This window comes from Choloepus didactylus, chromosome 1 (assembly GCF_015220235.1).
Source record: "Choloepus didactylus isolate mChoDid1 chromosome 1, mChoDid1.pri, whole genome shotgun sequence".
Taxonomy (NCBI): domain Eukaryota; kingdom Metazoa; phylum Chordata; class Mammalia; order Pilosa; family Megalonychidae; genus Choloepus; species Choloepus didactylus.
The window spans coordinates 159,370,940-159,397,143 of record NC_051307.1 but is presented as its reverse complement, the minus strand read 5'-3'; the positions used below and the strand labels follow the sequence as shown (position 1 = coordinate 159,397,143).

The following is a 26,204-nucleotide window of genomic DNA, read 5'->3' as shown; positions in this document are numbered from 1 at the left end:
TTTTTGCATGTTGATCTTGTTCCCTGCCACTCCGCTTTATTCATTTATTAATTCTAGTAGCTTTCTTGTGGATTCTTCAGGATTTTCTATGTGTAGAATCATGCCGTCTGCAAGTTTTAGTTCTTTCTTTCCAATAGCAATATCTTTCATTTCTTTTTCTTGCCTAATAGCTCTGGCTAGAACTTCCAGTGTGGTGTCGAATAACATAGTGACAGTGAGCATCCTTGTCTTGTTCGTGATTTTAGTTTTCAGTCTTTCTCCATTGAGTGTGCTGTAAGTGGTGGGTTTTTTCATATATGCCCTTTATCATGTTGAGGAAGTTTCTTTCTATTCCTAGTTTCCTAAGTGTTTTTGTCAAGAAAGGGGTGTTGGATTTTGTCAGAGGTCTTTTCTGCATCAATCAGGATAATCATGGTTTTTTTCCCTTCATTCTGTTAATGTAGTATATTACATTAATAGATTTTCTTATATTGAACCACCACTCTTTTTTTATCTTATTTTTTATTGTAGAATATAACATATATACATAGATGTGATAACTTTCCAACTGAAATTTAACAAGTAGTTAGAGAACAAATTTCAAAGAATATTATAGGTTACAGTCCCACAGTTTCAGTTATTTCCTTATTGTGAAATATATATACAAAAAAGGTAATAGCTTTCAAAGTATGCTTTAACAAGTAATTACATAGGAAATTTCCAAAGTTGTTAAAAGTTATAGTACCATAGTTTATTTCCTTATTGTGAAATATAACATATGTACAAAAAGATATAGATTTCAAATCACAATTTAACAAGTAGCTATAGAACAAATTTGAAAGGATGCTGTGTGTTTAAGTTCCACAGTTTCAGTTCTTTCCTTCTAGCTATTCTAATATCCCAGCAACTAAGAAAAAAAATTATATGAAGATTCAGTATTCATAATCCTTTGTTAAATTCCATCTTGTGTTTTGCTACCCCTTCCTCTAGTTTAATCACTTTCCCGATCTCCAGGGAAGTCTAGGCAGTGACCACCCTAAGTTTATCGAACCACTCTTGCATACCTGGGAAAATCCACATGATCGTTGTGTATAAATTATTTTAGTATGCTGTTGGTTTCATTTGCTAGCATTTTGTTGAGAATTTTTTGCACCTGTGGTACCTTTATGTGGCTTTGGTATTCAGGTGATACTGGCCACATAGAATGGGTTACAGAGGGTTCCTTCCTCTTCAGTAATTTGGAAGAATTTGAGCAGGATGCATGTTAAATTCTTTTTGGATTGTTTGGTAAAATTCCCCTGTGAAGCCATCTGGTACTGGGCTTTACTTTGTGGGAAGGTTTTTGATTAATGATTCAATCTCTTTAGTAGTTATTGGTCTTTTAAGATCTTCTGTTTTTTCTTGAGTCAGTGTAGGTAGTTTGTGTGATTCCAGGAATTTGTCCATTTCATCCAGGTTATCTAATTTGTTGGCATACAGTTGTTCGTAGTATCCTCTTATAATCCATTTTATTAAAGTAGGGTAGAAATGTCTCCACTTTCATATCTGATTTTAATCATTTGTGTTTTCTCTCTTTTGTTCTTTGATAGTCTAGCTAAAGTTTTGCCAATTTTATTGGTCTTTTCAAAGAACTAACTTTTGGTTTTGTTGATTCTCTCTGTTATCTCTATTTCTTTCATTTCCACTCTGATATTTTTATTGTTCACTGATATATTTTTCCAAATGAGCAATATGCTATTTACAGATAAGCAGATCTCCAGGGACATATATTAAAATAGCAATCCTATCATTGTTTGAAATCTAAATGAAAAAATAATTCACTTAGATACATTTGATCTGTGAGCTTAAAACAAACTTTCTGATGTAATGACAGATTCATTTTACTTTTGTCCCCCTAAACACATGAGCACCAAAATTGTCAACGAACACTTAATATTTTAATAAAACAGTAAGGAATATAAAATTAAGGAGGGGAGCATTTTCAAAAAGAAATCTTTGGACATAAGTTTACTGCAAATAACACGTACTGAATAGTGAGTACACACTCCCGATACACATAAATACTAATAACTGACAGATACTCCAGAAATCACTGAGTTCAAAACAATGGATATTAAATAAAGGTACTTCAGGTACAAAGGAGAGAACAAAACAAATTAAAGAAGGAAATAACCACCTCCATCAATATGACACAGATGAAGTGAACAAAACAGGGTACAAATTTTTCCCCAATATTTTCATCAGGGTGTTTTTTTTTTCTTTGAGCTTGCATACATTAGATTTCATTCTTCTTTGCCATTCTAAATATTAACATTTTACCCTCTAAAGAGAAGGGCCCAGAAGAGAGAAAATGCCAAATCCTCTTTGGAATTTATTGCCAGGTCCGTTTAGGCAAAACCAGTGACCCCTAGTCTATAAAACGAGACGAGCCATGCACATTTTGCTTTCCTTACTCCCCTTGCTTTAATACCTACAGGACCACAGGAAGTACAGTTTTGGGGGAAATAATCAACTCTGGAAAGCTCTTCTAAGATGATAATATGGCTTTGAGCACATTTCCTTACTTTACAACTGAAACACAAAATGGATTTTTTAAAAAATAAAAATCATTGTAAAAAAAGACAAATGGTAGAATCTGTGCAATGTTAACAGTCATAGTGGAACATTTGCCAGTGATTGTTTTCTGTTGTAATAATATTTTACAGGAGTAGCCACCATTTCTGCCATTGGACTGCAGCAAATGAGTTTGAAAAGGAAATGTAGAAAAATGTTTTGTCCATCAGATATGTTTCAAGTCATGATCAAGTAGGTCTGCTACATAATGTTCAGCAAGAAGATATGTTCAAAGACTAACATTGATCACATTTTTGTTCAAAAAGCTCAATTTTAATCTTAAAGGAATCCTTTGTAAGAAAATTGCGTGTATCATATATCCTTGTATGGACTTCAAAAACTGATTATAACAAAAAACTTTAAGAAAATAAATTAGATAATTAAAAATGTCTTTTCCAGCAGAGCTGGACATTAGGCTATCGTCACTGAGCCATTATTGTTGCAACTTTTACTATAACTTAGATTGTTTTTTTTTCTAGCCACATTTCAGTCAGTTGCTATGTAGACTTATATGTGGCTGCTTTGGACCCCAGGCATATTTTGTATTGTATAGGGTCAAGATCGGGGTCACAGAAGACAGAATGGTAGATGTAGACTACTCCTACTTCTTGGCTTCTAAACATCTTCAAACCTGTTTGAACAACTTTGTTGAAAAGGTCTACATCCTCGAGCCCCCCAGACTTGGATGGAAATATTGATGCCTCCTACTTGGACACAAGATCTCCCTTATAAATACAAGTCATGCCAAACCTATTGCTTCTCCAGAAGCTAGGGTTTTGAGTAAAGGCAAAATGGTTGTCACTGGGAACTTTCACGCTAAAAACAATCTTTGGATCGTTCTGGCAAAAGATAATTGGGAAATATAGTTGCTGGCCCAGAACCATGTTTGCTTGACATTGCTGAAGGAAATCTGTAGTAAATACGAAGTCACCGTCACAGAAGAAGATTAAGGATTCATTGTGAAACTGGGAAGTTCCTGCTTCAAGGGCTAGTGCTCTGGAAAATTCTCTAGACACAGGCAGAATCTACATGTCAGCTTTAGGATACTTAATGCAATAATCTCTCATTAGTTCAACTTGTTTAGTCTTGTCAGGGTTGGAGTAAGAACTGCAAAGCAGAACAATAAGCTTGACATTCTGATTTGGAATAAGACATGTTTTTTCAAAGTCTCCCATGAATCTCACAAACTTATCAAAATGTCCAGACAAAGGAATCAAAATATTTGTCTTTTTATCTTTGGATTTTTTGTGGCTTGTTTTTTGATCCAGGGAGCTGAAATTAAACAAGTTTCTTCAGGGAGTTCAAGAGAAAGGATAAGGGTCCAGATTCTTTGTTAATTTTGTTGGCCAGTTCCTTGGCATCCATTTCCTTGTGCCAAACCTCATGAACTGGATCTTGCTGAAGGTCTGCTATAGATATGCATGCTTCCTCATAGAAATGTCATCTTGCCTTTGTGCTTTTTATAGAGGAGCAGCAAATCCGGGATGTATTCAGCCCCATAGCTGGGGTTAACACGATGATAACCATACTGTATATCCTTAAAATCGACACTCTCTGGCCCTTTGTGTTAATGTTGATTATTTCCATGACCTGCGTGACATCATCATCCAAGGCTTGTCTCTGGGCTGAGTCTACCCCTTTTTGAGGGTACAGACCATGATTGAGGGGACAGACCATGAGTAGCTGAACACAAATATTTTCCAGTAAGAAACTCCCAAATCAAAGTCTCCTCTTGGCAGGGCTGAAACCTCATAAAAGAATTCTACTGGTAATGCAGGAATTTCGTCTGCCATTTTGCTATTTTCTCTATGTAAATATTATACTTTTTTTGACCCTCAAATCTTCTGTTAATGCCTGCATTCATATTTCTTTAATTTTTTTGTATTGACCATTTTGAGTTCTTTCTCACTTCTTTCTGAATATGTTTTTCATATACTTTCTTTATGGTTCCCATGGGGCTAAAATTTAACATCCTCAATCTATAATGATCATGTTTGATTTGATGCCAACTTCATGTCAGTAAAATATAATACTGTTCATATATCCCTCTGTCCCCCCACTTTTTTGTTGTACTTGTTACAAATTCTGTCTTTATACATTGTATGTCCAGAAGCATAGATTTATCGTTACTTTTTATGCCCTTGCAGTTTAGAACCTGGAAGAAGTAAAAAAAAAGTGGAGTAACATACCAAAATATACAATAGTGCTCGTGTTTATCTTTCCCTATATGGTTACCTTTACTCAAGGTCTTTATTTCTGTATGCAACTTTGATCCCCTGTCCAGTATCCTTTCCTTTCAGTCTGAAGATCTCCCTTTATTGCTTGTAGGGCAGATCTAGTCATGACTTACTCCCTCAGCTTTTGTTTATCTGGGAATGTCTTAATCTCTCCCTCATTTGTGTAAGAAAATCTTGCCAGATATGAAATTCTTGGTTCACAATTGTTTTCTTTCAGCCCTTTAAATATTTTGTCCCACTGCCTTCTTGCCTGTATGATTTCTGATGAGAAACTGGCACTAGTCTTATTGAGACCCCTTTGTACATACCTTGTTGGTTTTCTCTTGCGGCTTTCAGATATCTCTGCTGCTTCTTGGCATTTGGACAGTTTGATTGCTGTGTGTCTGGTTGTGATACTCTTTGAGTTTACCCTGTTTGGGTTTCCTTGGGCTTCTTGAATGTGCATATTCATGTTTCATTAAATTTTGGCAGTTTTCTTCCATTATTGTTATTGTTATTTTTTAGCCACATTTCTAACTTTATTTAGAAAAACAAATCCCAGTCACAGTGTCCCCCATACCCTACACAGTTGGAGGCATGAACAGGGTCAGGGAGAGAAGGGAGGGGATAAGGGCGAGCCCCCTACAGCTGCTGCAGTCCTGCTTTTGTCCTTCTTTTTTTTTTTTTTTTGGCTGCCAGCCTCTTATTGCACTGGCCTGTGTGCTTCTTGGCCTTGGGCCCCTCGGGAGGAGACTGCAGCTGCCCCGACCAGAGCCCAGCTGGTCTCAGACCTACTGCCACTGGACCCATCAACAGCTAAGTGAATCTTTATGGTTGCATGCCATGTACTCCTCAGTTCTCTAACAGTAGGCAGTCCACCTCCTCACTGAGCGTAGACATGGGGTTGGGGTGAATCAGCAGGCACTTGATAGTCAGCAGCACATGCTGGATACCCAACTCTCCCGTCCAGTTCCTCTTGAGCATGTTGACACAGATTTTGCTGTTGGTGCTCATGTTGGGGTAGAAGATCTTGGTCAGGAAGTAGCCCTTGGGTGGGGTGGCAAGGAAGTTCCTTCCCCAGCAGGAGTTTCATGTGAAACAGGCCTCCAGTTTATAGGGTTCTGTCAGGGCCCTTGATGGTGACGTGCAGGACAGTGAGTTCCTTCTCATTGGGGATGACTTTGATGCCATCAGAGTCAGTGGTCAGCATTGTCAACATCCTTGTACACCAGGTGGATGACGTGGAGGGGCAGGTTCTTTATGTTGGCCAGCCAGGTGTGGTTTCCCCCAGCCCCCTTCTTGTGTCCCTCAGACTGCCGCTGACCAGGGCGGGAAGCCCAACTGCTGCCGCTGCATCCCTGATGAGGTGCTGACGACCCCAGTCTGCTCCCTGCTGCCTCCGATGTGCTCTGCTTGCCCCCATGCCCAGCTACACAGAGACATTATTTTTTGAACATTCCATCTGTCTCTTTCTCTCTTTCTTCTCCTTTGGGGACTCCCATAATGCATATATTGGTGCGTTTGATGGTGTCCCACATGTCTTTTAGGCTGTTTGCTTTTATAAAATTCTTTTTTTCGTTCTGCTCATAATTCTGAATCTTTTCAATTGCCTTGTCTGCAAGGTTACTAATTCTTTCTTTTGCCATTTCCAATCTGCTATTAAAATCCTCTAGGGATTTCTTCATTTCAGTTATTGGGGTCTGTAACTGTGGTATTTCTGCTTGGTTCCTATTAAGATTCTGAAAGAGATCCTCATATTGTTCATTTATTGTTTTCTTCATATCTATTAGTTCTTTTTCTGTGTTTTCATTTATCTCAAGCATATTGAGGATCATATTTTTAGTCTTTGTCTGATATGTCCAAAGTCTGGTCCTCTTTGTTGATGATTTCTGGACTTTTATTCTTGTTCCTTTTGACAGGCCGTCAATTCCTGTTTCTCTGTCTGCTTTGTAGTCTTTTGTAGCACACTGTACATTTTAATATTTTTAAGTGTTAATTCTGGAATGTAGTCCCTCAGCTGTCTGTTCCTTAAGTTTCTATCCAACTAGTGATATGACAGAGATTTTCTTGAGTGCATAGAGCTGACAAAAACAAACCAAAGCAAAAAGCACTACTCACAGTCTTTGCCAATTGGCTCTGCTTTGACTGGTGGTCTTAGCCCTCCTATCAAGAGCAGCGCAAGGTGTATGCCACGTGCTGGGTCCTCTGTGCCCTGTGTTAGCCTGGGTTGGGCTATGGAGCACGCTTCTGTTCCTGGACTTATGCTTGCTTATAACTTTAGGAATTCTCCTGTTTACAGTTTACAGGAGTTTGAATGCCCCCTGTATTCCTTTTGAAATGGCCTTTCACCTACTCTTGGGTGCTCTAATGTGTGACTTAATGCAGGTCACCATATGTGCTAGGCCACTTGTACATAATTGTTTCTGACACTGCTTTAGCTGTCTTCAGGCTGCTTCTCTGTCTTCTGGGCAAATTCTGAGTGGGTGAGCCCGAGATAAGTTATGTGGTTCAGTCTTCATGCTTCCACCAGATAGATTGGCACCGATATACAGGAACCCCAATATGTGTAAAGGGGTTACTGTGTTCATTCTGAAACAGAACCAGGACCCACAGTGGGAGTGCAGGCTCTCTTCATGACAGGGTGGGGGTGAGTGAAGGGCTAGCATGGCATCACAAGCTTAGCCTACCATTTTTCTGGCTGCTTTTTCATGATTCAGCACTTACCCAATTACTGCAGCCCTCTAACTCTCCAGAGTTTTGAGGAAGACAGCTCTGCCTGTTTTTGTTAGTTCTTCAAGGATTCTCTGGGGAAACGGCACCCTGGAGCATCTTAGCTGCCATCTAGGTCTACTGGAAGTCTGTGTTGGATTGTAATGCATATTCCACGTCTACCATTTTGGCAGCAGTGCAGATCCATAACTGAAGCTCACCTTGGGATAGGACTGCAAAAGGGAAAAAGAAAAAAAATACCAATGACTGAAATTTAACCCACTTTCTCTGGCTTTTGGGAACCCTTTTACCCATTCTTTTGGCCAGATGGGCATCTCTTGGAGTTATTTTCTGACTGCACCTGCCACACAAGTCCCTATTCTGTTTGCCTTTGGATCAAGCCAGGAAATAAAGTACACGGTGGAGGGTGGGACCAAAAGGAAATACGTAGCCATTGTATTGGTCTTTTTTCAAATTTTAATTTCCTTGCCCAGTCTGCCTGCTATTTTCTTTTCTTAGTTCTCAGGTACTTATTCCTTGTATATTTTCCGGATACATTAGTTGTAATCAATTGGAGACTGCTATGGGTGTACTCCCATCTTCCCTTGAATTAAAATTGCTTAGGCCAATGAATTTGAATATAATGGTATGAAAAGTTCATTGGTATGTTTTTAGACTTCACATTAAAACTAATGAGTTTTGGTGTGGTATCAAAACAGAATATCCACAATATCTGAAAAATTTCTTAAGATACTCTATTTCTAAGTACATATCTGTGTGAGGCTGGGTTTTTCTTCATATACTTCAACCCAAACAACATGACACATGAATTGCAGAAACAGATATGAGAGTCCACTTGTCTTCTATTAAGGTAGACATTTAAAAAGATGTGCAAAAATGTAAAATAATGGCACTCCTTTCACTAAGTTTTTGTTTTGGGAAATATAATTAATTATTTTTATAGAAGTGTTTTCATATGTTAAAATGTGTTGGGTTAAATATGATTCTTGTTCAATGAGTTAATATTCTAAAATTTTCTCAGTTTTAATTTCTAATATGGTAAATACTGATAAATATAACCCATATAAATAAAAGCTCTTTGGGATTCTCAATTCTTAAGCATTTAAAAGTGTTTTGAGACCACAATGTTTGAAAATTGCTGAGTTAGTAGATAATGGTTTCCATACTTTTTAACGTGTACACTCTTTCTCTGTTCTTTAAGAGTCAGCATGGTAATGAAAAGTACATGAATTTGAATCCTGGTTTCTATCACTTATTTTCCAACATTGAAATGTCATTTAACTTCTTATTCTTAGTCTCTATCTCACGCTTTGTAAAGTGAGGGTAATACTTTAAAGAGTATTGTGTGATACAAGCCTAGGGAATTAAACCCAGGTTATGGACATTTGGTAAACATTCCTTGGTAGAGTTACATGATTTTGTCCACTCCAAGTCTCTGTGAGGGGATGAAAACCTCTGATCTTAAGCCATTAGGTGTCTTCATCTTAAACTGCTGATCCCTTTCCAGTCATAGGGATCATATGAAGATCTCTAAAACAGTAAATTCCGTTTTGTCCTAAGTGGCACACTGAAATAGTTGAGTTTTTTAAATCCAGCTTGTGTCCTATTCTTGTGATAACCGCATCAGGAGAGGCCAAGAGTATGATCACCAAGTATCTATAGGTCCAGTTTGAGAATGAATGTTGAGATAATTTGAAAAATAAATCTGAGATCAGGAAGTAAGTCCTGGAAGAAAAGTCTAGCTGGGTGTGTGAATACTATAAACTGGGATTGTTTCCAAGCTTAAGGTCCATGATGTTGGTATGATAAGAGCAGAGCAGGCAGGCAGTGAGTACCAAAACAGATAGTTGTTGTAAGGGAAATTAATATTTGATGTCAGCAGGAATTGGACAGTAGTTGGTGAGGCTCCTGGGCTCAGATGCCAGGTACAGGGTCATCAAGAAAGCAGGTGTAGGAACCAGGAACATCCAAGTGGAAATATCATGAATACAGTTGGAAATATGGAGCTGAAATTTTAGTACCAGAATTTGATGAACTTTTCACCTAAGTCTCTAGTCAGAATCAGAGTACAGTGGAGTCACTTTATATTTAATTTATGTAATTGAACTAAGTAAGCTTGGCTAAAAGAGAGCAAGAGAAAAATGACTGTTTAAATAGTGCAGATGTTTCTGCATATTTCACTTTGAGTGCCTGCTCCAGAGTAAACATGAGATGGGAAGCATCACCTTTCTGTTTCCTCAGTTGGCCTTAGTCGCTTTTCGTATAGTGTAAGTGTCTCATCTCACTGTGGTTATTGCATTTAAATACATACTTCCTCCCTGTCTAGACTCTAAAATTTGAGTCAGCTATTTTGTGCCAAAGTCAGCTATTTTCGTGTTAAAGAATAGTGAAGAAATGATTGGTCATCAAAGGAAAGGTAAATTGTAAGTAATTTTTTCCCTTTATATTCTGGATTTAGGTTTTAATTGTGCTTCTCCTGTAAAGTAGCTTTATTTTTATACCTGCTAACTTTCTTGCATCTCTGTTTTCCTCTTCCCCTGCCTATATATCCTTATCCCCTACATTGTTTTCTGGATCCCAGTCCTTATTAGCTAGCTTTCAATTGATTTCCCACTTTTAAAGGTGTTTGTTTGTTTGTTTGTTTTTCTAAAATTCAGTTTTATTGAGATATATTCACATGTTATACAGTCATCCATGGTGTACAATCAGCCATTCATAGTACCATCATATAGTTGTGCATTCATCACCCCAATCTATTTTTTTGAACATTTCCTTTATACCAGAAAAATTTAAAATAGGAATAAGAAACAAAAGTAAGAAAGAACACCCAAATCACCCCCTCTCCCATACCATATTTTTCATTTAGTTTTTGTCCCCATTTTTCTACTCATCGATCCATACACTGGATAAAGGGACTATGATCCACAAGGCTTTCACAATCATAGTCACTGCTTGTAAGCTACATTGTTATACAATCATTTTCAAGAGTCAAGGCAACTGGGTTGCATTTTGATAGTTTCAGGTATTTACTTCTAGCTATTCCAGTACATTAAAACCTAAAAAGGGTTATCTATGTAGTGTGTAAGAGTGACCACCTGAGTGACCTCTCAACTCCATTTGGAATCTCTCAGCCACTGAAACTTTATTTTGTTTCATTTCACACCCCCCTTTTGGTCAAGAAGATGTTCTCAATTCCACGATGTCAGGTCCAGATTCATCCTTGGGAGTCACATTCTGCGTTGCCAGGGATATTTACACCCCTGGGAGTCAGGTCCCACGTAGTGGAGAGGGGCAGTGAGTTAACCTGCCAAGGTGGCTTAGCTAGAGAGAGAGGGCCATATCTGAGCAACAAAGAGGTACTCGGGGAGACTGTTAGGCACAATTATAAGCAGATTTAGCCTCTCCTTTGCAGTAACGAGAGCTTCATGAGGGCAAGCCCCAAGAAAGAGGGCTCAGTATACCAAACCGCCAGTCCTCAATGTTTGTGAGAACATCAGCAACAGTCCAGGCGACGAAGTCCAACACTTCCGCATTTTCCCCTGGCTCCTCAGGGGGGCCCTGCATATATATTTTTATTCTCTGTCCAAATAACTTTGGGATGTGTTGCTATTTTACACTAACCTGTACAAACCTACCGGGTCTCACTTCCTATTTAAAGTTCCATGTAATTATGATACTTGAACAAACTATATGAGCTAAATTGTTTAGGAAATACAGATCCTGAACAAAATAAACATCTCTTCCCTTGGTCTCACACGGAAGTTGAAGTTTTAAAACACAGTATTGTCCATTACCTAAAAGTATGTTTTTTTTAATTACACTAATATTTATCTATTGTGAAAAATTCAAACTACACAATTCTGTTGAGTAAAGAGTGAAAGTCTCACCTGTCTTACCACTCAGAGGCTACCACTGTTTACACATTAGTGTATATCTTCCCAGAACTTTTTAATGCATATACAAACATCTGTAATCAGAATTTTCCCAAAATAGACTGCAGTAAACATCTATACACACATGACTTTGGGAACCTACACCATTTTTTTCTGTAGTATATAGGTTCTGTTTGAAAGAAATGTGCATTTAAAATTTTGAGAGCTGTTGGCAAATTGTTCTTTAAACTTTGTACCTGAAAAATAGCATACCATGCTAAAAAGACAAATGGAAAACTGGGGAAAAAAATACTAGCAACTGATATCATAGACAAAGGACAAATATTCCTGCTATATAAAGAGCTTCTAAAAATTGAAAAAGTCACGCCATAGAAAAATGGGCAAAAGATATGAAGAGGTAGTCCACATAGTAAAACAAATGCAAATGTCCCTTAAACAAAAGAAACAGTGCTCAATCTCACTTTAATAAGAGAAATAGAGATAAAACTCTGAAATGCCATATCTCACTAATGAGCTTGGCAAAAATCAAGATTGACAACTTAGTTTGTTGGCAAGGTTATGAGGAAATAGACAATCTCACATATTTTTGGGATTACAAATGATAAAAAGCCTATGGGTGGGGCTGGAAAATGGCGGATTAGGAGAGACAGGGCAAAAAAAGTCTCCGTGAAAAATACTAGATAAAAGACAGAAAGTGCTCTAGAATACCAGTTCCAGCAATGCACTGGCTGGACAAGGTCTGCTAAATCCACAGGGATCGTGCACTTGGTGAAACTGAGAGTCTGCGTTCTGAAACAGTAAGTGAGCCTGCTGGAGAACCAGCAGCCACACTGTAGTCAGAAGAAACCGGGGGTTGGCGTTTGGAGATGAATTAGTTTAAATACCCAAAAGTGGCTGTGGATCTGGCAGTGAGAGCCACGCAGTGCAGCACGGCGGGATGTACTTCCCACAGTCCGTGCACATGCCTCAGTATCTGGCGTGGACAATAGCCTTTCACACACCCGCAGCTAATTGTCCCGGAGCTAGGAAGGTGGAGGTCTGTGAAAAGAGGGAAATTACCACACCCCATATAGTTATCTTCTCAGTGGGCTGGGAACACCCCTGCTCGGCGCCACAGCCCAGAGCTGCACTGCACAGCCCAGCACAGCGGGAAGTGCTTCCTACAACTCGTGCACACACCTCAGTATCTGGCGTGGATGATAGCCTTCCGCACACCCGCAGCTAATTGTCCCGGAGCTAGAAAGGCGGAGGTCCGCAAAAAGGGGGAAATTACCACGCTCCATATGGCCATCTTTTCAGTGGGCTGGGAATGCCCCTGCATGGCCCCACAGCCCAGAGCTTCCCTTGGGGACTGTGCTCACCTGTGATGTAGCACAGTCTTCCCTGAGCGGAGGCCCAAGGAGGGTACGGCTTGGAAGAGGGACCCACATGGAAGTCCCAGGGACCATACATCAATATCAGGGACTTGTGGGTCCGCGGCAGAGGCAAACTGTGGTGAGACTGAACTGAAGGTCTGGAATCATGCAACAGTTTTAAGTCTCCAGGAACACCTGGGAGATTTGATTATTAAAGCCGCCCTCCCTTCCTAACTGCTCAGACGTACCTACCACATTCAGGGTGTACAGCGCCAACTACGCATGGAAATTTGGTGCACCAACTGGATCCCCACAAGATTCAGACCCCCGCTCACCACAAAGACAAAGTTGGGAAGAACTGGCTTGAAGTGAATAGGTGGCTTGCAGACGCCACCTGCTAATTAGTCAGAGAAACTGCACTCCACCAAGCTGTAGTTCTGACGATTAGAGATAATTGTTCAAATAAGTCTGCATATCCTAAAAGAACCCTATCAAGATAAGCAAATGCCAAGAGGCCAAAAACAACAGAAAATTTTAAAGCATATGAAGAAACCAGAACATATGGATAACCCAAACACCCAAATCAAAAGATCAGAGGAGACACAGTACCTGGAGAAATTAATCAAAGAATTAATGACAAACAATGGCACAGGATAAAAAGGACATGAAGAAGACCCTAGAAGAGCATAAAGAAGAATTTGCAATAGTAAATAAAAAAACAGACGATCTTATGGAAAGAAAAGAAACTGTTGATCAAATTAAAAAGATTTGGGATGCTCACAGTACTAGATTAGAGGAAGCTGAGCAGTGAGTCACCGAGCTCTAAGAGGACAAAACAAAGTGAAAGAACAAAAGAAAGAATGGGAAAAAAAAAATTGAAATGGATCTTAGGGATATGATGGACAACATAAAGCTTACAAATATAAGAATCATTGGTGTTCCAGAAGAGGAAGAGAAGGGTAAATGTCTAGGAAGAGTATTCAAAGGAATTGTTGGGGAAAACTTCCCAAACCTTCTAAACAACATAAATACACAAATCATAGATGCCCATCGAACTCTGAACAGAGTAAATCCAAACAAACCCACTCTGAGGCATATTCTGATCAGATCGTCAAATGCTGAAGAGAAGGAGCAAGTTCTGAAAGCAGCAGGAGAGAAGCAGTTCACCACTTACAAGGAAAACAGCATAAAACTAAGCAGTGAGTACTCAGTGGCCACCATGGAGGCAAGAAGGCAGTGGCATGACATATTTAAAATTCTGAAAGAGAAAAATTGCCAACCAAGAGTTCTTTGTCCAGCAACCTCTCCTTCAAATTTGAGGGAGAACTTAAATTTTTCACAAACAAATGCTGAGCAAATTTGCTAACAAGAGACCTGCCCTATTTGAGATACTAAAGGGAGCCCTACTGACAGAGAAACAAAGAAAGGAGAGAGAGGTATGGAGAAAGGTTCAGAACTAAAGAGATTCAATAAGGGTATGTTAAAGGACATTAAGAGAGAAAGGGGAAAAATGTATCTGACAAACATAAACCAAAGTATAGGATGACTGATTCAAGAAATGCCTTCACAGTAATAACATTGAATGTACATGGATAACACTCCTCAATTAAAAGATATGGATTGGCAGAATGGATTAAAAAATATGAACCATCAATATGTTGCATACAAGAAACTTAGTTACAGGGACACAAAGAAATTGAAAGTGAAAGGTTGGAAAAAATGTTTCATGCAAGTTACAGCCAAAAGAAAGAAGGAATAGCAGTATTAATCAGATAAAATAGACTTTAAATGCAAGGAAGTTATGAGAGACAAAGAAGGCCACTAGGTAGTAATAAAAGGGACAATTCAACAAAAAGAAATAACAATCATAAATGTTTATGCACCCAATCAAGGTGCCCCAAACTACATGAGACAAACGCTGGCAAAACTAAAGGAAGCAATAGATGTTTCCAAAATAACTGTGGGAGACATCAATACATCACTCTCTCCTATAGATAGAGCAACCATACAGAAGACCAATAAGGAAATTGAAAACCTGAACAATCTGATAAATGAATTGGATTTAACAGACATATATAGAACATTATATCCCAGATCACCAGGATACACATTCTTCTCTAGTGCTCATAGAACTTTCTCCAGAATAGATCATATGCTGGGCCATAAAACAAGCCTCAATAAACTTAAAAAAAAATTGAAATTGTTGAGAGCATATTCTCTCATCAAAATGGAATACAATTAAAAGTCAATAACCATCAGAGACTTAGAAAATTCACAAATGCCCGGAGGTTAAGCAACATACTCCTAAACAATCAGTGGGTTAAAGAAGAAATAGCAAGAGAAATTACTAAATATAGAGAGACGAATGAAAATGAGAACACAACATATCAAAACCTATGGGATGCAGCAAAAGCAGTACTGAGGGGAAATTTATAGCTCTAAATGCATACATTAAAAGGGAAGAAAGTGCTAAAATCAAAGAACTAATGGAGCAACTGAAGAAGCTAGAAAATGAACAGCAAACTAATCCTAAACAAAGTTGAAGAAAAGAAATAACCAGGATTAAAGCAGAAATAAATGACATAGAGAACAAAAAGCAATAGAGAGAATAAATAACATGAAAAGTTTGTTGTTTGAGAAGATCAACAGGATTGATAAGCCCCTAACTAGACAAAATTAAAAAGAGCAGACCCAAATAAACAAAATAATGAATGAGAGAGGCGACATTACTGCAGATCCCGAAGAGATTTTAAAAATTATAAGGGGATACTATGAACAACTGTATGCCAACAAACTAGATAATGTAGAGGAAATGGCAATTTTCTGGAAGCACATGAACAGCCCAGGCTGACCAGAGAAGAAACAGAAGACCTCAACCAACCAATCACAAGCAAAGAGATTCAATCAATCTTCAAAAAGCTTCCCACAAATAAATGCCCAGGGCCAGATGGGTTCCCAGGGGATTTCTGCCAAACTTTCCAGAAAGAACTGTCACCAATCTTACTTAAAAGTCTTTCAAAACATTGAAGAAAATGGGACACTATCTAAATACATTTTATGAAGCTAACATCACTCTAATACCAAAACCAGGTAAATATGCTGCAAGAAAGGAAAACTATAGGCCAATTTCCCTAATGAATATATATGCAAAAATCCTCAACAAAATACTTGCAAATTGAATCCAAAACACATTAAAAAATTCATACACCATGGCCAAGTGGGGTTCATTCCAGGCATGCAAGGATGGTTCAGCATAAGAAAATCAATCAGTGATGAACAATGATGAACATCAATGATGTTCATACAACACATGAACAAATCAGAAGGGAAAATCGAATGATCATCTCTATAGATGCTGAAAAAGCATTTGACAAAATCCAACACCCCTTCTTGATAAAAACACTTCAAAAGGTAATGAATTGAGGGAGGATCTAAGATGGTGGCATACAGAGGAGTGGAAGCTAAGTAGTCCCCCTAGAACAACTAAAAAAAACCAGAAACAACTAGTAAATAATCCGGGGGGACAAATGTGACCATCCACTCATCATACACCAATCTGAATTGGGAGGAATACCCAAGATCACAGCATAAAATCTGTAAGTGAAAACTGTGGATCCAAATCGGGAGACCCCTCCCCCCACAGCCTGAGCTGCAAAGCCTCCTGGTGCCAGAGAGAAGCTCTCTCCCAGCAAATGAATATAGCTCAGCTGAGCTCCAACGGGTGTTTTAATTAGCGAGTGTGAACTGCTGACTACAAGGTACCAATCCCCAACAAGCAGACAGAGGCTTTGGGTGATGACTGACCTTGGAGAGCCGGAGAGTCGCCTCAGACTAGCTCTGATGGGGACTCTGTTGCTTTTTTGGCTCAGTGGAGAAAGCCTCAACCATTTTCAGTTCCCAGTTCTGTAACCCAGACAAGGGTATAGCACAGGCAGAGAGAGACCATTGAAATGCTAATGACCTCCATGTATGGGGTCTGTCTTCTCAGAGGAAAGGGGTAGGGCCCAGCTCTACTACCTGCCTTCTATTCAGAACCAAACCCCAGAGCCTGGGGGAAAACAGCCACACCTCCTTACACCAGTCAAGAATTATTGGCTAAGAGGTGCCACCTGCTGAGCAGAAAAGCACAGTGACTGGAGGCATCAGAGGGTGTACCAATTTTCTAAGACACACCCTCAGGGAAAACAGATACTGAATATTTCTTCCTTCTGGGACCTTAGCCCATTCTGGTCTGGGGAGGCCTGACTGGGGTAACCAAGGAAACCATGCCTAGACAACAGAAAACTACAACCTATACCAATAAAAATGAGGTTATGGCCCAGTCAGGGGAACAAACTTGCACTTCAACTGTGATGCAGGAATTGAAACAACTAATAATAAGTAAATTCAAAAAGTTTAGGGAAGATATGGCCAAAGAGATGAACTGTATGACGAAAACATGGGACGTACATAAGGTGGAAATTGAAAGTTCAAAAAACCAACTGGTGGAATCTATGGAAATGAAAGGCACAACGCAAGAGATGAAAAGCACAATGGAAACATACAACAGCAGATCTCAAGAGTGAAAAGAAAACACTCAGGAACTGGAGAACAAGGCACCTGAAAGCCTACACACAAAAGAACAGATAGAGAAAAGAATGGAAAAATATGAGCAACATCTCCGGGAACTTAAAGACAAAAAGAAAAGCAAGAATTTAAGTGTCATTGGTGTCTCAGAAGGAGAAGAGAAGGGAAAGGGGCAGAAGCAGTAATAGAGGAAATAATCAATGAAAATTTCCCACCTCTTATGAAAGACATAAAATTACGGATCCAAGAAGTACAGCGTACCCCAAACTGAATAGATCTGAATATGCCTACGCCCTAATAATCAGATTATCAAACATTAAAGATAAAGAGAGAATCCTGAAAGCAGCAAGAGAGAAGCTATCTATCACATACAAAGGAAGCTTGATAAGACTATGTGTGGATTTCTCAATAAAAACCATGGAGGCAAGAAGGAAGTGGGGTGATATATTTAAGATACCGAAAGAGAAAAACCACCAACCAAGAATCCTATATCCGGCAAAACTATCCTTCAGATATGAGGGAAAGCTTAAAATACTTTCAGACAGACAATGAGAGAGTTTGTGAACAAGATACCTGCTCTACAGGAGACACTAAAAGAAGCACTGCAAACAGAAAGGAAGAGACAGGAGTGAGAGGTTTGGAAAACGATTTTGAGAGATAGTAGCACAGCAGTGTAAGTACACTGAACAAAGATGACTGTGAATATGGCTGAAAGAGGAAGGCTGGGATCATGTGGGACACCAGAACAAAAGACGAACGATAGAGACTGAGACTGTGTAACTCAGGGAAACCCAGGGTGCTCAATGATTGTAATAAAAGGTACAAATATGTTTTTACATGAGGTAGGACAAATGAATGTCAACATTGCAAGGTGTTAAAAATAGGGTGGGATTGGGGAGAAAATACAATCAATGCAAACTAAAAAAAAAAAAAAAAGGTAATGAATTGAAAGGAAACTTCCTCGATATGATGAAGAGCATATATGGAAAACCCACAGCCAGCATAGTACTCAATGGCAAGAGACGTAAAGCCTTCTCTCTAAGATCAGGAATGAGACAAGGATGCTTGCGGTCACCACTATTATTCAACATTGTGCTAGAAGTTCTAGCCAGGGCAATCCGGCAAGACAAAGAAATAATAGGAATCTAAATTGGAAAGGAAGAAGTAATACTGTTGTTATTTGCAAATGATATGATCTTATATCTGGAAAACCCTGAGAAATCGACTATACGGCTACTAGAGCTAATAAACAAATTTAGCAAAGTAGTGGGATACAAGATTAACACACATGAGTCAGTAATGTTCCTATACTTTAGAAACGACCGAACTGAAGAGACACTCAAGAAAAAGATAACATTTTCAATAACAGCTAAAAAAATCAAGTACCTAGGAATACACTTAACCAGCCATAAAAGACCTATACAAAGAAAAGTACATAACTTTATTAAAAGAAATAGAAAGGGACCTAAAAACATGGAAAAATGTTCCATGTTCATGGATAGGAAGGCTACATGTCATTAAGATGTCAATTCTACCCAAACTCATCTACAGATTTACTGCAATCCCTGTCAAAATTCCAAGAGCCTACTTTGCAGACTTGGAAAAGCTAGTTATCAAATTTATTAGGGGAGGGAAGATCCTCGAATTGCTAAAAACATTCTAAAAAAGAAAAACAAAGCAGGAGGACTTATACTCCCTGGCTTTGAAGCTTATTATAAAGCCACAGTAGTCAAAACAGCATGGAATTGGGACAGATGTAGATATATTGAACAATGGAATCAAGTTGCGTATTCGGAGATAGACTGTCAGATACATGGTCAGCTGATCTTTGATAAGGCCCCCAAAGCCACTGAACTGGGACATAACAGTCTTTTCAACAAATGGGGCTGGGAGTGTTGGATATCCATTTCCAAAAGAATGAAAGAGGACCCATACCTCACACCCCACACAAAAATGAACTCAAAATGGGTTAAAGACCTCAACATAAGAGACAGTACCATAAAACTCCTAGAAGATAATGTAGGGAAACATCTTCAAGACCTTGTATTAGGCTGTCACTTCCTAGACCTTACACCCAAAGCACAAGCAACAAAAGAAAAAAATGGATAAATGGGAATTCCTCAAACTTAGAAGTTTTTGTACTTCAAAGGAATTTGTCAAAAAGGTAAAGAGGCCACCAACTCAATGGGCAAAAATATTTGGAAACCATGTATCTGTGAGAAAAGACTGATACCTTGCGTATATAAAGAAATCCCACAACTCAACGACAGTAGTACAAACAGTCCAATTATAAAAATGGGCAAAAGATACAGAAAGGCAGTTCTCTGAAGAGGAAATACAAATGGCCAAGAAACACATGAAAAAATGTTCAGCTTTACTAGCTATTAGGGAGATGCAAATTAAGACCACAATGAGATACCATCTCACACCAATTAGAATGGCTGCCATTAAACAAACAGGTAACTACAAATGCTGGAGAGGATGTGGAGAAATTGGAACTCTTATTCATTGTTGGTGGGACTGTATAATGGTTCAGCCACTCTGGAAGACAGTTCAGTGGTTCCTTAGAAAACTAGATAAAGAGTTACCCTTTAATCTCAGCACTTGCACTTCTTAGTGTATACCCGAAGATCTGAAAGCAGTGACACGAACAGATATCTGCACGCCAATGTTCATAGCAGCAGTATTCACAATTGCCAAGAGATGGAAACAACCCAAATATCCTTCAACAGATGAGTGGATAAATAAAATGTGGTATGTACACACGATGGAATGCTACACGGCAGTAAGAAGGAACGATGTTGTGAAACATATGACAACATGGGTGAACCTTGAAGACATAATGCTGAGCGAAATAAGCCAGGCACAAAAAGAGAAGTATGCTACCACTAATGTGAACACTGAAAAATGCAAAATAAATGATTTATAATGTAGAATATAGAGGACTTAGCAATAGATAGCAATTAGTGAAGGGGGATAGATAATCTAATAAGAACAGATAAGTTATCATGGGTAAATTTAACATTCTGGGAATGCTCAGGAATGACTATGGTTTGTTAATTTCTAGTGGGTATGGTAGGAACAAGTTCACAGAAATGTAGTTATCTTAGTTGTCTTAGGTTATCTTAGGTTTCTTATTCCTTATCTTAGTCTTTATTCCTTACCTTAGGTTTCTTATTCCTTTCCTGGGTTGTAGTCTGTGTATTTTCTTGGAGTAGAGTAGGAACATGATGGAAGTAATATAGTTATTTTAGGTTATTTGTTTTTCCTTATTCCTTTGTTTGAAAATTTTTATATAGTCTGTTTTGTTTTAAAGTTTTGATAAAGTTAATTAAAAAAAATGAAAAAAAAAATATGGAGAGCTGGGGGAAAATGCAGAGGTTTTGAGCTTCCTCACCTGGATGGTTGCTAATGTTTTCACAAACATTGAGGACTGGCAGATTGATGTGCTGAACCGTCTACCACAGGAGTTGCCCTAAAGAATCCTGTTACTGCAAAGGACAGGCTAGGTCTGCTTATAATTGTGCCTAAGAATCTCCCCCTGAATCCCTCTTTGTTGCTCAGATGTGGCCCTCTTTCTCTAGCTAAGCCAACTTGGCAGGTGAACTCACTGCCTTCCCCCGCCACAAGGGATCTGACACCTAGTGGTGTAAGTCTCCCTGGCAACATGGAATATGACTCCTGGGGAGGAGTCTGGACCCCGGTATCATGGGATGGAGATCATTTTCTTGACCAAAAGAGGGATGTGAAATGAAATGAAATAAAGTTTCAGTGACTGAGAGATTCCGAATGGAGTCGAGAGGTCACTCTGGTGGGCACTCTTACGCACTATATAGATAACTCTTTTTAGGTTTTAATGAATTGGAATAGCTAGTGGTAAATACCTGAAATTATCAAACTACTACCTAGTAGCCTTGAATCTTGAAGACGATTGTATACCAGTGTAGCCTACAAGGGGCAACAATGTGATTGTGAAAGCCTTGTGGATCACACTCCCCTTTATTCATTGTATGGATGGAGGAGTAGAAAAATGGGGGCAAAAAACTAAAGGAAAAATAGAGTGGTGAGTCATGTGATTTGGGTGTTATTTTTTTATTCTTATTTTCACTTTTTCTGGTACTAGGAAAATGTTAAAAAAAAATAGATTGGCATTCTGAATGAACAACTATATGATTGTAATGTGATCAATTGATTGTATACTTTGGATGATTGTATGGTGTGTGAATAAATCTTAATTTAAGAAAAGCCAGTGGCAGGGACTTTGGTGAATCCCACAAAACTATATAAACCTTCAGCTTCAACTCAACATTGTTCTGTCACTCCAACCCAAAGGTACAGTATCAGACTTATAAAATGAAATATATGTGAAGCTATTCATTGTAGCACTGTTTAATACCAGAAGACTGGACGAAACAATTCAGAGTCTATCAGTTGAGTCTGGATGAGGAAACAATGTTGCCTTTATAATGATGAAAGTACTGTGCAGCAATAAAAAGAAATCTTGTATACCATATGGAATGATCTCCTGGATATATTGTTATATTATTAAGTTAAAAAAGTAAGGTTCAGAACAATAAACAATGTTGTGAGGTTCACAATGTATGCCTCATCCATGTGTGTTTATGTGTTTTGTTGGGGGAATGAAAATTTGAATTTCCCAAATTTATATATGGGTTTTCTTATTTTGAAAAAGAAGCCAAATAAAAGATAAATGAATAAAAAATTGTAGTCCTATAGGAGGAAGGAGAGAAAAGGGAGAGAAAAGAGGTAATATGGAAGCAAAGCTCTCTGAATGTGCTTTGTTTGAAAGTTTTACTTTTAGAACCATGTTTTATGTAATTGTGAAATAAAGTTAAATAAAAAAGGGAAAAAAAAAATAGTGATCTCCAAAAATTGAAACAGAAACAGATGAACCTAATATATCCACTTGTCCTGGCCACACAGAAGAACCATCTCAAATGATTTTTTTTCATTTTGTTTTTTCTTTATTAGAGAACTTGTGGCTTTACAGAACAATCATAGTTAAAATATAGGATTTTGATATGTCACCCTATTAACACCTTGCATTGATGTGAAACATTTGTTACAATTACCAATAGCACAATTGTATGATTGGACTAATAACTGTAGTCCATGGTTTAAGTTAAGGTTCACCTTTTGTGTAGGGCACTTTCAAAGATTTAAAAAAAATTTTTTTCTGCTGCTGTATATACAATCTAATGTTCCCCCTTTTACTCACCTTCAGATATATATTTCAGTGCTATTAATATCTCAAATGACTTTAAAACATTTTTACTGGACATATCCTAAGAACAAAAGGAGCCACAAAGAAATCTTAAAGTTTACTTTAGTAGCCTTATCATTAATGATGTTAGAATTATTATTTTGAAACTTTTACAAATAAATTGTCAGATAAAGCAAATAAGTGATCATTTTAATGCCATTAGGAACCAAGGCATTCAGCTTAGAGTAAAAGTTGTGCAAATATAAAGTTAAGTAGGTTGTAGAAATATCTATAATCTTTAATTTGAATTTTAAAATATCAATATGAATCTAGGATTTTTCTCTTTCTAAAAAATACCTATTTTCTATTTCCTCCCACTGGAAAGGCCTGGAAATAATGACAACCCAGTGGCATTGAGCACCACAAGCCTCCAGATTGTCATCTCCAAATACTGTTTCTCACTAAAAGGAACTAGAACTCTACAGAAATGGCTAGCTCCACATCCTAGGCAGGAAATTTACAGGATAAGCCTGGGCCATATGTGCCTGAAAGTAAGAACCTTATCAAAAACCATTGGGGTCATGTTAAAAAGCCCAGGAACCAACTTGAAAGAGCTCACTCTGGACAAAGATGGGACAATTTGAGCATCAAAAAGCAAAATGATTATAGTGGATTGAAATATATCAAATATGTTAAAAATCCATGAATTCATAATAATTCTAAAACAGAAACTGATTGTTCATCTTTAGAAGTTGGCTGGGTATATCAGTCAGGGTTTAACCAGGGAAACAGAACCAGTAGGAGATAGATATGAAGAGATTGATTGCAAGGAATTGGCTCACATGATTGTGGGGCTAGCTAGGCAAATCCAAAATCCACAGGGCAGGCCATCAGGAAGGGCAGGCTGAACTCTTGGGCATGAGCTAAAATTGCAGTCCAAAGGTAAAATTTCTTCCTTAGGGAAGCTTTAGTTCTGCTCTGAAGGCCTTTAGACTGATTGAATCAAGCCTACCCAGATTATCTAAGATAAGCTGTCTTATTTTAAAGTCAGTTGATTATGGAATTTAATCATATCTCCAAAATATCTAAACAGCATCACTTAGATAACTGTTGGAATAAGGGGGTATTATAGTCTAGCCAGGTTGACACACAAAACTGGCCATCATAGTCCACCCCTTGTCAACTTGGCACCCATACACTTCTCCTTAATATGTACTTATCTCCAAATAAAGACAATAATAAAGTCATAATTTCTGCCTAACATGATACAGCTATTCTGCCTACAATCAAAACCACACTAACCTGTTCCTCAGAAAAAGATGTAAAGTTCTTCAGTGATAGTCTTGTCCTTTGAAATCCTGTAATTTAAATACTGTGATATAAAGTGAACTATTATTAATATGTCTTATGTTTAATGATAAGGAAATAAGAGAGGGAGGAAAACAAATATACTTAATATATATGCATATTTGTACAAACAAGGAAGAAGTACTCAACTATTATAGTTTTCATTTCTGCAACTGGTCATGTGACTGTAGGTGATATTTTATAACTACCTTCTTCTTTTACCCTTTCCATTTTCCCTTGCCCTCAGCAAGCACCTCACCTGGTTGTGGTCCTTGGGCTGGTGAGGTGACCCAGACCTTCATTCCTGAAGGATCTGAGTCATTAGTATTTCGGTCTGAATTGGGCCATTGTAGTTTTTCATTGACTTTAATCACAGGATATGGTAATACTGTATTCCAGACATACTGTTCCCTTAGCTCCATTGTGTAATAGCAACCTAATTTCTCCTTGGTAATCAGGATCAGCCATCCCAGCTAGTACAGTCACTCCCTTCTTTGTCAATTGAAGCATGAGGAGCCCAAAGTGGCCCAGTGGCGGTCTCAATTTCCACAGTGGTATCATTGATGTGTTTCTTGATGGAAGAGAGTCCTTTATTAGGAATCAAGACCTCTAGACCAGCAGAGCATAAGGTCGTAGGAATGGGAAGCAAAAATTGTTCTGGTGTATCGCTAGGTGATACACCACCCCTTGATTCCTGGACCTGTGAATCCTGACTATGGAAGAAATGGCACCATATATTGGACGCTGATACAGAGCATGTTCAACTTCCTGGTGGACATTGCTCCAAGACTGCAAGGTATTGCCACCTAGCTTGTGCTGAAAGTGAGTCTTCAAAAGGCCATTCTACTGTTCTGTCAAGCCAGCTTCTTCAGGATGAAGGCCAGACCAGTGAATTCCATTGCTTCGTTGTCCCATTTATTTACTGGGAAGTGAATCTCTTGATCAGAAGGAATGCTGTATGGAATACATACAGTGAAATACAATGGATAAAGCATCTTGTAAGTCCACTTTTCTGAAAATTGATGAAAGAAAAAAAAATTAAGTGTATATTCTGCCTTTCCAGTGCAGTCTGTATATTAGTGTAATCAAATAGTTAATGAGGCAAAATTCTTTATAGGACAATCATAGTATTTCTAAAAGCAGGTAAAGCTAGGAAGTCATCATTTTGGAAAGAGTAGATTCAGACAATGTTCATCAGTGGCTGCTAAAAACCATTAGGTAATGTGATGGGGAAGCTTATAATGGATGAATCATCTTCATACTACTAAATCTATCATTTGATCTTAACACTAATAAAAATGAGATAGCCAGACATAGTGTGCCTTTTGATGTTGCAGTAAGGATTACATGAGAATACTTTCCAAGTAGTCTTGCAAGAATAACAAGAAAAATTAAAACCTCTACATATAACTACGAGTTTATAGGAGATAGAGTAAATAGAGGAACATGTCATATCATGGCATGAGGATACACATCAGCCAAATATACAACATGGGAAATGCTACAGGGCAAATAAAGGCAGTTTCTTCCACAAATAAATGGCATGGAAAAGTGGGGAAGGAGAGCTGTGTTACAGATTAAAGAGACTTAAGATATATTAACTAAAGTGCAATTATGTGGACTTGATTTGGATCCTGGTCCCAACAAGCTAACTTTAAAAAGGCATTTAAAAAAAATAGTTATGAAAATCAAACAGCAGTATTAGATGGAATTAATTATTCCAGGAGTTATTAACCTTAAAAAAGAAGCACTTACATTACATGGTTTAAAAATTTTTTTGATTACTGAATTTCTTAATTGTGTGTATTTTTAATACAGTTTTATTGAGATATATTCACATACCCTACAATCATCCAGTGTACAATCAACTATTCATAGTACCATTATATAGTTGTGCATTCATCACCAGAATCAACTTTTGAACATTTTTCTCACTCAAAAAAAAAAAAAAAAAAAAATACCCAAAACATTCCATCCCCCACATCACACCCTAATTTTCATTTAGTTTTTGTCCCCACTTTTCTACTCATCTGTCCATACACTGGACAAAGGGAGTGTGAGCCACAAGGTTTTCACAACTACACAGTCACACCATGTAAACTACATAGTTATGCAATCTTCTTCAAGAATCAAGGCTACTGGGTTGCAGTTCGACAGTTTCAGGTATTTCCTTCTAGCTATTCCAATACACTGTAAACTAAAAGGGATCTATATAGCTCATAAGAATGCCCTCCAGAGTGACTTCTCGACTCCATTTGAAATCTCTCAGCCACTGAAACTT

At 38.1% G+C, this 26,204-nt stretch overlaps 1 protein-coding gene and 2 pseudogenes across 3 annotated transcripts in view; 1 reads left to right on the top strand and 2 right to left on the bottom strand.

Moving 5' to 3' along the window:
* Positions 1 to 26,204, top strand: part of NCK1 (NCK adaptor protein 1) — a 104,760-nt gene that overhangs the window by 44,504 nt on the left and 34,052 nt on the right. The gene's annotated exons all lie outside the window — the stretch shown is intronic.
* LOC119526246 lies at positions 3,004 to 5,274 on the bottom strand (annotated as a pseudogene).
* On the bottom strand, positions 5,451 to 24,345 carry LOC119526237 (annotated as a pseudogene).